A 13,250-nucleotide genomic window follows, 5' to 3' on the forward strand; every position below is an offset into this window, starting at 1 on the left:
GATTTAAAAGTGCTAGAAAAAATTTCCTTATGTTCTTAATAATATATATAATAGCGTCCAAAAGGAATTATGTTTCTAAATATAATAGTTTTTTTATAAAGAAATATTAAAAAAGTGTCTTTTTTTTTCAATTTTGAATGAGAAAGTCCCCTTAAATGCAATGAATCGATTTTACGACTTCGTTTATTTGGTTCTCGTTGTCTGTTGCTTCAGCTTAAAGACCCGATAAATATGGTCGTCTTTTTACGATTTTTCTTTTCCATTAATTCAAGTGCTCCTAGAATAGCGTACGTTTTTGCTGCAAAAATACAAGCTGTACTGGGAAGTGAATATATTATTTTCCTTTATTTCTTTGAATAATAGCCATACCTACACAATGTCTATTACTTTCCTTCACTTCCTAACTATACAAATATTGTGACTGAAAAAGTTTTCCTTGAGGAAAAACCACCCCAAAATTTTCAAACCGTATGTATTGTGTTTAAAACAAAAACGAACCACTTCTATCTCAAGGAACTATAATCTATCCTTCTCTGGAGAAACATTATTTATTATTTTTATTAGTCCATTACACAAACTTTATTTTTCATTACACAATTATTCACTATAATTCATTAAATAAATTTTACTTTTCATCACATAATTATTTGCTACTGTCCACTGCACAAAATTTTATTTTTTATTACTTGATTATTCACTACGGTCCACTGCATAAATCTTATTTTTATTGCAATTACTATAAGCACAGTGCCACATCCGCATACCAACTTCCCTCCATTCGCAATTCCCTCGCCACCGAATCACGAAATTAAAGAGCCCCGTAATCGTTAGAAACTCTTTGCCAGACAATTACAACTGAACCGTCCCCGTTTTTCCAGGCCGTTCCTCTCCCCCACTCCTACGGCGCATAAATTTGCGATTCGGATGAAAAATTCAGCCGGCGATTCGACCAGTTTTTCGCCTCGATCGTCTATTTCCAGTTCCGTAAGCTTCAATACTTCTTGTTCTCGCCCTCTTCAGGCCCTCCATCCACGGTTCCAATAATAAGACGCCCCCCTCCCTCTTGAATGCAGTTTTCGCGCGTTCACGTGTTTCACTTTTCAGGTCTCGATGAATATTTTAACCCCCGAAAATTCACGGCACCTCCTTCCCCTCTATTCTGGTTTCTAATTCATTACACGGCTCCCGGAGCAACGGATCGACGAGGCGGAACGATGTATTTTTTCCATTTGGCGGGAAATAATAACAGTCCGTGCGCGCGGGCGACCAGTAAAGTTGATTGCGCGACAGCTTCCGGCTCCTTGTTGGCCGTTAATAGATGGCAGTCGGAGCGGGGTGCATTTAGAAATTAAAACCGGCTTCTGATCGTTGGGTTGCGCGGCGGTGGGCTGTGTTAGTGGCGACAGAACCGACTAGGGGATGTTTGAGAAACTTTGGAGCGGTGTTTGGTGACAGATATCGCGATTTTTTGGAGGGAAAATGAGGGATGTCGAAGGAAATTGAAGAAAAGTACGAGAAAATCAAAGAAAATCCAAGGAAGTCGGGGAAATCTAAGAGAATCCAGGGAAATCGAAGAAAATCCAAGGAAGTCTGGGGAAATCTAAGAGAATCCAGGGAAACCGAAGAAAACTAAGAGAAATCCAGGATAATAGAGGGAAATTCAACAATAATCCAGGGAAATAGAAGAAAATCTAGATAAATCCAGAAAATAGAGGAAAATTTATGGAAACTGAGGGAAATCGACGAAAATTCAAGGAAAACCAGATGAATATCCATAGAAAAGCGAAGAAAATCCAGAGAAAAGTGATGAAAATTCAAGGAAAAGCGAAAGAAATTGAAGAAAATCGAGGGAATCGATGGAAATTGAAAATCGAAGGAATCGATGGAAATTGAAAATCGAAGGAATCGATGGATATTCAAGAAAATTGAGGGAATCGATGGAAATTCGAGAAAATCGAGGGAATCGATGGAAATTCGAGAAAATCGATGGAAATTTGCGTAAATCGGAGAAAATTCACTTCCGAACTAGTTTCAAAATTAATTCGAATTCTCGCGTTCCCAAAAGTAATAAAAAATATTTTAACAACTCCCTATTTTTTTAATACGATTAAAAATATTTTCTACGCTGCATTCAAGCTTTGCTAATCGCCTTGGACACTTTAATTTTAAGTTAATTCAATTAATTCCAAGCATAGAAGAACGGAAATTGAACGCGGTCTTATTCTGCCCGTGTCGCGATCGTGTCCCAGAATTAACCCCACCGATTAATTCCGCCTCGACTGCGACAGTAATTATGGAGACATTGATTTGCATTCGTTTCATACGGGCGTATCGAATTTTAATGTTCAATATCGGGTTCAAGAATTCTTGTCGTCGCGCGATTTTGATCGTACCGCGACCCGATGTCAACGATCAACCGATGTGAACTATATTTAATTAACGGCGCCCAGTAGTTGGAGAACATTCCGAAGAATCGTCGAAGAATTTTCCATTTGAGGGATTTTTCATCCGAGAATTCAGTGTTAATCAACATTATTGGGGATTGAATCATCAATTAACTAGGGCGAGATAATGGAAAATTTATATTTTACAAAATTCAAATCAATTAATTATTTATTTGTTTTCTTACAAATAATTTTTTAATCGAAATACTCAATTTTATTAAATAAAGATTGAATTTAATCTTTATTATGCAATAAAGATTAAATTTTAAAGTAAATACAATACTATAAATTAAATACTAAAAAATGAGGATTTTGCGACAAAACTAGGAAAAAAGTCCCATTAAAATTGAAGTGTAAATAAGATAAAAATAAAATCTTATTAAAATTCCACAAAATTTTATCGAAAGTGTACGAAAATTATAATCATGTTTCTAGTATTATTATGTAAAATAATACGTTTCAAACATAAATTAAATATAGCCCTAATATTACTGTAAGTTTCTGTTAATATTTCATGATTCTCGTTTATCTTCTGCCCACGAATGTGGTCGAAAAACTCCAGTTTTATCAATATGGGGAAACATAACCTACACGTGCGACGTGTTATATTTCACAACCGCCATATCACTTTGCAATATGGGGGTCGTATGCAAACGATTCCCTCACTCAGAACCGTTATCGTTTTTTCATCTCAATTTTATTAAACTCAAAACAACATAAAAAATTTTGGAGGCACGTTCTATCAAGTGAATTGCTGTACTAGTTCTCCTAGTAATCCATTTCGAGAATCCATCAGTAAAGCGTTCGATCGGGCACGATTTAGCTATAGAGTCTGACCATTTCTCGTTCTTTCTACTTACGGTTATCCTTCTGGACACTAACCCAGGTAGACGGAACAAAATTAAATAAGCCAGTGCTTAGATGAACTTCTTCTACTGTTTTCATACTCCTTGATATTCATTAAAATCATATACAGGGTGAACCAATAAGAACTACTTTTTTAAAATAACTCATTACCTATTATTTGTATCAAAAAACGTTTTAATGAATTATATTGCATTTTAAGGAACGCATCGGATAGGTACAATTTGATTTTTTTATATATATGTTTTTCAAGGTTAATGCATCTTTTCAGCTTTTTAATGACACAGCAATATAAATTTCCGTAGAAGATTTGATTTTTTGAAACTTACTTGAAACCGTCGAATTTGCATAAGGATGTGCAGTCTAATAAGTGGAATGAATTTCATACATTTCTAGCGCACGTGGACATTGAGAATGCGGTAAATGAAACGACCTATTACGGGGTTACATACCTTCGAGGTGGGAAATAACAGGGAAAATTAAAAAAATTTTTTTTACATGAGAATTATTGTTCATTAAATATTTAACAAATACATACATATTTTTATATGTTATTTCTTTAGTAACTTCTGATAATTGAGCTATATATCTATTAACAGATGAAAGTGGCTAATATTCCTAATATGGAATTCTAATTTATAACAACCTACCTCAAAGTTACCCTTGACTATTTCAAAGTCATCCCTAACTCAAAGTAACCCCCACCTTACGGTCCTACAAAGTACCATCAGAACTCAGAAGGGGTTAAACAGAGGTCTACGTTATATTTACTTCAACATCCACCACAATCTACCTCAAGGTCACCCCTGACTAACTCAAAGTCACCCCTGACTAACTCAAAGTCACCCCCAACTTACGGTCCTACAAAAAATCATCAGAACACAGAAGGAGTTAAACAGAGGTCTACGTTATATTTACTTCAACATCCACCACAATCTACCTCAAGGTCACCCCTGACTAACTCAAAGTCACCCCTGACTAACTCAAAGTCACCCCCAACTTACGGTCCTACAAAAAATCATCAGAACACAGAAGGAGTTAAACAGAGGTCTACGTCATATTTACCTCAACATCCACCACAATCTACCTCAATGTCACCCCTGACTAACTCAAAGTCACCCCCAACTTACGGTCCTACAAAAAATCATCAGAACACAGAAGGAGTTAAACAGAGGTCTACGTCATATTTACCTCAACATCCACCACAATCTACCTCAATGTCACCCCTGACTAACTCAAAGTCACCCCCAACTTACGGTCCTACAAAAAATCATCAGAACACAGAAGGAGTTAAACAGAGGTCTACGTAATATTTACCCTCAACATCCACCACAAACACCTCCATCAATCCCAATTCCCCCCAAGAAACATCTCCCCAAAGAACCCAGCCTCATCAAAGACGACCACCACAGACCCCACCACCAACCGCCCCCAAAGGAACGCAAATAAACCCAACGAACAGGCCCGTGAGACGATTGAGTGTGAGTTCAAGAACCGTCCCTCCCACCCCAATATTACCAGGGGAGCAGAGACCGCCAAGTATAATCCCAGGCGTTGGAATTTATCCCAGCAGGATCTGGGCGACGCCACAGTGTGACGAGTGTACAGGCTGATTCTGCTAAGTGTGCCACCTAAATTACTAGTGAACTGTTTGCTACAAGAAGAAACGTTTCGAACAAATGTTGTATGGTATCGAAAGGGCTATACGATGTAACAATTAGTTCGTTAATATTTTTTTATTTTACCAAGATACGAAGGTCACCTTGAGTTTTTTCATCGTAACGGATAAAATTTGACTCTGCAATTAGAAAGAGCGTTGAATTCTGTGTAAAAGTCTATTATGACGTTTGGGTCTAAAAACTAATAATTACTGTAATATTCTTCATTGAACGGTGATCAACTTTCGTGAATGTAAAATCGGTACAACACCTAGCTTGTACATCGGTGTTCACGTCGGTTATATTGCATCATTGGAAGCGTATCTGAATTTCGGCGACAATCTTTAATTATCTCCAGTTTTACAAAATCGTTTGAAGAATAATATCTCGGTAACTATTTATTTTTGGACCCATATACCCTCATAGACTTTCACTCAAAGTCGAACATTCGTTCCATCTGCAAAGTCAAATTTTACCCACTGCAATGAAAAAACTTAAGGCGGCCTTCATATCTCGGTAAAAAAACGAAATAGCAAGAAACTACAGATGCATCTCGATTATTGTCCGGCTTGTTCTACACGATTATTGTCCAGGCGTTATCCCCACCACTGAGGGGGGGGGGCTAGAACCTGACAAGCGCAAACTTTGTTGCCGAGGATCGGGCTTTGGGCAAACTACGAATTTACAAAGGTTTGAAGCATTTCTCCTTATAAGATTATTGTCCCGGCGCGGACCCGAGTTTGGGACGATAATCGAGAGGAGTCTGTATTTGCAAAAAGTGGTTGTATGAGACTCGCACAGATTTTGAAAATGCTTGTAAAAATTGTGGAGAATAAAAAGTATTTACCATACAATCTTTTGTTCTTCCCTCTCAACATTTAATCCAGGTTGAGATGGCATTGCAAAGAAATCAACGAATTAAGGTTTTCTACATTGGATAATGTACAGATTATGTATAAAAAACCTTATAATTTTCATGGGTTAAGATTTAATTTTTGTCAATGCAGTAGTGTTCCTTTCATAGTGTACTGTTTAAATAACAAATGAAGTTCGTTGGTTTCAAAGTAATATTACGCATTGGAATAAAAAACCTTAGGCATCTTCCCCCAATTACAGTGATTCCTCGATGAATACAACACGAGCAACGGTGTTATTCCCACCACTGGGTGACCCCTCTCTGAAATCAATCAAAACAGAGTAAACAGAAGCTAAGCAGAGGCTTGGCTTCGGGTAAAAAAAAAACAAATTTATGAGTGCCTGAGAACCTTTCCGCCTTGAATGCTCCGAAGTATCCACGAGTACGTCGCACTCATCGAGACATTACTGTGCTTTCTAATTTTTTCCTCTTCGCGGCAGGAATTCGCACACGAAATAAATCGGAAACCAATTAACATTAGGATTGACAATCCCCCCCCCCCCATATTATCAGGAGAGCAACGACCGCCAAGTATAATCCTAGGCGTCAGAATTTATCCCTGCAGGATCTAGGCGACGCAAGGGAAGGGGGTTTGGATGAGCGTAGGGTGGTTCGAGGCACCCTCCCACCCTTTCGAGAGTGCCACTAGACGAGCCATCGGTATCCCTCTGTTAACCCACCCTCTCATCGTCGAAACAACACCGAGAACACGCTCGAAATACGCGCGCGCGCGCGCGTCGACTCTGAACTCCCCTCCCCCCCTTTGCCCCGGAGGTGGTTGGACAGAAGGGTGGGCGGGTGTGTGCTGGTGGGATCCTTGCATCCCCCGTGTCAGGGGCTCCATCCACTCGGAACTTCAGTGCTCTCTCGCACCCCGAGCCGAGAGAACCGCTCGGGGACATACGAATCCGAATCATCGTCACACTTTATGTGTACATGTGTATGTGTATGTGTGTGTGCCCCCTAAGTTTATCGTCCCCTGTCAAGATCTTCCAGGATCATTCATTTTATTTATTATTTTTTTTTTTTTTTTTTTTTTTTTTTTTTGGTAATTAACTAGGTCCAATTTGGAATACGTTTGAACCAAACACTGTTCATTGCAGGGGTTTAGTGAACACCCCTAAAGGATTTTAATTATTGTTGTTGGATGGTGGAAAATAGAGGCAATTAGGGGGACCAGCTGGGGTTAGGGTGTTTTCAAGAAGCTGTAAATATGGTGAATTTCGTGGACGAGGACGGAGACACACCCCCAATGGCAAGGTGGACGTGATACAGAGACCACGCGGGGATGATAGGACCGACGACGATTATTAGCCCGGCTGTGATCCCCAAGTCCCCGAGGAAGGGACGCGATTTCGGGGCGGACTGCGGGTGGTGGACACCGTCTGAGGTAGTTGGATGACGATGACGATGGTGTACGGATCTGGGTTAATGGTTTATTAGGTATTGTTTCGATGCCACCGATGCTACGGAGCTTTAAGGGGGTGGGAGCCTTGTGTAAACAGGTAAAGATGAACGAATCTTTGGGAATTTATCGCGAAGACAGTATTAAACCAATCTCTTTGACACTTTGAGAATAGTTTATTGTACAATTGAACTGAATAGAAAAATTGTTATTTTCACGATAAGTTGAGAAATATTATTGTTATACAGACTTAGGTGTAGCCCGTAGGGAAAAAGGGTGTTCCACGCCGGAGAAATGTAACTAAAAAAATATTCAACCAACTACACAGCCCTGCATGTAGATATTCTTTAACATCATCACGGCATGAACCCATGTTGAAGGTAAAAAATGCAAATTTGTAAAAATGATGACATTTTTTTTAAAGATCACCTTTTTTAAGTACAAATTTGAAAAAATATGATTTATTGAAAGAATGAAATTATAAATGTAGGTTCATGCTGTGAAAAGAAATGTTAAAACATTCGTACATGCAGTTTGTGATTTGTCGTGAAAATAAAAATTGTTGTGTTCAGTTTAATTGTACAATAAAGTATTCGTAAAGTTTCAAAGAGATTGGTTTAATAATTTCTTCACAAGAAATTGCCAAAAATTCATTCAATTTTAGCTCCTCTACATCAGGCTCCCCCCTTAAGTCTGCTCTAATGCTACACTGACCGAAATCTCTATAAAGTCGCCATGTTTTCTTATGAATTCTTATGTGTTTAAGTGCTCATCTGACTGTCTTGAACCTTCTGTTTACATAGATTGTATTATTTGACATTAGAATCTTGTGTTTCGGGACGGTCACCGGTGACCGTCACAGTGATGAACGTGGTCAAGTGCCTAGCTGACTGTCTTGGACCTTCTGTTCACATGGATTGTATTATTTGACATTGGAATTTTGTCTTTCGCGACGGTCACCGGTGACCGTCACGGCGATGAATGTGGTCAAGTGCCTAGCTGACTGTCTTGGACTTTCTGTTCACATGGATTGTATTATTTGACATTAGAATCTTGTGTTTCGCGACGGTCACCGGTGACCGTCACGGCGATGAATGTGGTCAAGTGCCTAGCTGACTATCTTGGACCTTCTGTTCACATGGATTGTATTATTTGACATTGGAATTTTGTGTTTCGCGACGGTCACCGGTGACCGTCACGGCGGATGAATGTGGTCAAGTGCCTAGCTGACTCTTGGACCTTCTGTTCACATGGATTGAATTATTTGACATTGGAATTTTGGTGTTTCGTAACGGTCACCGGTGACCGTCACGGCACTTAACGTGTTAATGACACAATTGTATTAGGTATTATTTTCTTACACTTTATATTAATTCGTTATCTGTAATCGTGACGGTCACCGGTGACCGACGTGACCAACACAAACGAAAAATCTACGGTTTACCAGAATCCGACACGGCACTCAGCGTGTTAATGACATTATTGGGTTGGCGATCGAGCGTGTCAAGCGTCGGGGATTTCGACACCGCTGCTCCAAGAGAGAATTATTACTGGGCTGCGGATGTTTATTCGCGAATTTCCAATTCTGGTCAGTGATACGTGAAAGAGAAAATTGGACGGAATTTTTTTTCATATATGTGGATTATTATTAGGATATATATTTTTGAATATATGAGGGTTATTATTAGGATATAAATTTCTAAAATATGAGACTTATTATTAGAATATATATTTTTCTAAATATATATTCGCAATTATTCAGGATTATACTAGGATTGATAATTTAAAAAAATTACTGCTTAATGACTAACGTTAATGGCGATGGAATAAATTATTTCCTTATTGTTACAATCTAAGAAATTGTAATTTATACACTGACGTTTATAAATAGATTGCAGAAGTTTATGCAAATTTAGAACTTCAGATACTAATATCTGAAAATTAATAAGGGATACAATCTTAAATTTTGCGAGGCTTTAGTAAGTGAATAATAATATGTAAATAGTATAAAACTTGATTAAAAACTTTATTCTAAAGCATTTTCCAAGTCAACTATAATTACATAAACATCCAGTGTCTACTCGTAAGTTTCTCAATGACCGTGAATTTATAGTACCAGTACAGAAATTATAACAAAAATGTGTAAATTGTTAATTAAAATAATTAATCACTTTGAAGATTTTGTTGTGTATTTTGCAATTTTTCCTTTGAGTAGTAAGAGGTTTTTGGATTGGAAAAATCAATGGTATCAAAATTTGGGAAAAGTATAGTAACTATTTAGATAGTATATAATAGTAAAAAATGTTGGGTGGGAACTATTAGGGGTATCAAAATTTTGGAAAATATAGTATCTACATAGTATACTAAAAATTTTCTGAATTAGAAGTATGAATGGTATCAAAATTTTGGAAAAATACAGTATATTATAAAAATATAGTTAACCATATGAGATGTCTGCATCCTACATCACACACCCCTATAATACTTTTCTCTTTCACGAATTTGTTTCGGATGCCTGATAAATTTTACAGAAAACACAGTACAAAAAAAAAACATTCTTTTTCTGTCGAACATTAATCATTGGGGATTTCTGCACGAGACACACTTTTTTCTATTTTTCAAAGCGAATATTTTTGCATTCGCGATGTTGCTACTTCTCTTCGCGGCTCTTTATACAATTTTTCTTTCCCCTCTTGAATTTCTTTTGAACACCTGGACGGATTTTTGTATGCAATAAACAGAGCAGATGGTTTTTTTTACTCGCGCGACACCGCGCTACCCTGTACTATTTTTCTCTGTCTTGGACTCGTTTTACATGCTGATGACTTTCGGAATAAATATCGTGCAAACGAGACCAACCCGCGTGCACATCGGTGTGCTTTGAAAAAATTCACCCGGAACATAAAGTCCTGATTCAGACATAAAAGATATGTAAAAAATAAATAACATTAACTAAAAGTCATACTAAAGGTTTTTTAATTTTGGATTGTTCATTCCTTGAATTTATATTTAATTTATTGTGGTAGATTTTATGAGAAATATGTGAAAAAAGTTGTTTCTAAAGTACCAATATCAAGGCTTTTTTAAGAAATTTTTGTTAAGTATTATAATCTTATGGGTTTCTCAATGATATGGATTATTTGGGATTTATGAATTTTGCGTTGTTCTTTCTCTTAAATTTATTTTCTATATTGTGGTGAATTTAATGAAAAAATAGGGAAAAATTCATTATAAATTACAGGTTTAAAAAATTTTTCTCTTTTATGCTTTGAAGGACATTTAACATGATCATTTTTATTGGCCCACCCAGTATATTATTGATTGTACATTATTAAAAGTGAAAAATAATCGGATTTTGTAATGATTATAGAAAAATTGTTCATAAATTGTAAACTACTTATTTAAAAATTATAAATTGATAAATTACCAATACAGTTTTGTAACAATAAATTCTAAAACGTAAAGTATTCTTTGGAAATAAGCCGATTTTAATGAAATGCTACGCTTGAACACCTACCGAGAATTATCAGTTTCACTTAAAAATTTAGCGGGGAAAAGTTAAATGCCTTTTTAATTCTCGTTTTAATGCCTTTAAAGAGTTTACTGCGATGAGCGGTGTCGATATCGATACTAAATCGATCCTAGGGGCTATATAATGAAAACGCTCGAGGTATCAACACAAAGTAGCCAATCTCTGAATTAATCTGTTAAACAGTAGTTCCACTTTCGACGACACTTAACAATCCGATTGCGTATATCACTGTAAGTATACATTTTTTTAAAATTCACTATTAAGACTATAAAGAAAAATTCGTTTTTTTACTGATAATTTTATTGTAACAACTGGAAGATAAAGAATATATTATGCTTTGTTTAAGTTAAGTAAAGAGTATTATTAAAATCGGTTTATGTTAAATAAAGAGTTACTGAATTTTGGTAACGTAAATAATAAGTGTATTAAACTCCATTCGTGCCAATTAAAACAATTTATAAGTCATTCATATTAAATGCAAAATTTTACAATCCCTATATTCTAAACAAAAAAAATTTACAATTTCTATGTTATACATGAAAAATTTTAAATTCCTATATTCGAAATAAAAAAAGGTACCATTCCTATATTATACATGAAAAATTTGAAATCCCTATATTTGAAATAAAAAACATTAAAATCCCTATATTTATTCTAAACAAAAATTTACGATTGCTATATTTTAAATAAAAAAATTTACAATCATAATATTCGAAACAAAAAATATTTACAATCTTTTAATCATGTTAAATGAAATATGTGAAATATTCACAGTCGATTGATAATATTCTTCCATAATCGCCATTTTCTTCTCAGCTGTTACGGAATTAATTAACGAATAGTATCAAACACCCATTACGTACCAAGCTTGTCTTCCCCGCGATGTGTGTGTGTGTGTGTGTGTGTGTGTGTGTGTGTGTGTGTGCAATTTTCAATTTTAACTTTCTTGCAAAGTGTGTCAGGCTACGAGGCACACGTGTGAACCTTTGAAACGAAAATCCTCCACCTTTACCATCAATTGAATCGACGGAGCACTTCGAACTAATTAACCTTCAAGTCGAACTTAAGGGAACACGCAAGCATCTGTCATAATTAACCTTTAATTACGATTCACGAGCCGTCGATACCATTATGCCTTCATTTAGACTTATACTTCTTACTCGATGATTAATCGAAAGCTATGCAACGTAGAAACCCTTGATATTATAATTTTATTTCTCTCCCAAAAACAAACAAAATATATTTTCCGTATCATGGCTCTAATAATACGATCACTTACAACACTTTGTAACTATCAACTTATCGCAAGTGGAAAGTTCATAATTTGTTTAAATAATTATTTATAGATTAATCATTAAAAAAACATAACAATTAGTTACTTTATTATTCTGAAAATAATGTATCCATCACAACTTGAAGGTTATAATTCTTAACTCTTTAACGGTGTTTGACGAGTATACTCGTCATGAGGAAGTTACTACTTTTCGGGTAATGACGAATATACTCGTCATGAGGAAATTACCACTTTTCGGGTAGTGACGAGTATAGACGTCAAGTAAACAAATAAAATAATTATTGCTAAAGAAATTTAAATTTTAGTATAGTCTTTTTTAATATATTTTTTTTCTTAGAATAAAACAATCAAATTGTCACACATTTCCACAGAAAAATTCCACCGTTAAAGGATTAATTGCCAAAAATATTGAACACAGACTTCCCCTGAAGCTTCTTCCAACGTTCGCGCTTCTTGCTGTCTCAAGATGGCGGCAATTGAAATTGCATGAGAATCTAAGTAATTTCCATAAACAAACCATTATTCCGCGATGCTTCCATGCAACCGTTCCATGGTCCAGTTATTTATTCGTTGATACACATTTTAGTTCCTGTACTTTTTCTCCCAGAGAAACACAAGGAAAAAGGAAACCAGAGAAAACAAACGTACACAAAAACACTTCATAATTTCACTGCAACATGGATACTACAGTAGCATTTTAAGGGACGCATCGGATGGATACAATTTGATTTCTTTATATTTCATTATTTTTAAAATGTCAAGGTGACCTTGAGTTTTTTCAAGGTCAATGCATCTTTTTTTAAGTACCATTATGCTATAGTTCGTTGGATTCGTTTTTCTATCGACAACAATGTGGTATTTAAAAAAAGATGCATTAACCTTGAAAAAATTCAAGGTCACCTTCATACCTGAAACAAGAATAAAATATAAAAATATCCAATTGTATCTACTCGATACGTTCCGTAAAATACTACGTAATTCATTAAAACGTTTTTGGACACAATCAATAGGTAACGAGTTATTTCAGATCGTAGTTCTTACTGAATAGTTCTTCTTTACCTTGCACATAAAAAAAAAAAGAAGGATCATCGCTACTTCGTGTTCCGAAACCAGACGCCATTAATTCCCGCGTAAACG

The 13,250-nt window shown here is 35.9% G+C and overlaps 1 protein-coding gene across 1 annotated transcript in view; it reads right to left on the reverse strand.

Annotated features, from left to right (window-relative positions):
• Positions 1-13,250, reverse strand: part of LOC107185609 (midasin) — a 96,436-nt gene that overhangs the window by 24,797 nt on the left and 58,389 nt on the right.

Source organism: Dufourea novaeangliae, unplaced genomic scaffold (assembly GCF_001272555.1).
Source record: "Dufourea novaeangliae isolate 0120121106 unplaced genomic scaffold, ASM127255v1 scaffold48, whole genome shotgun sequence".
NCBI lineage: Eukaryota > Metazoa > Arthropoda > Insecta > Hymenoptera > Halictidae > Dufourea > Dufourea novaeangliae.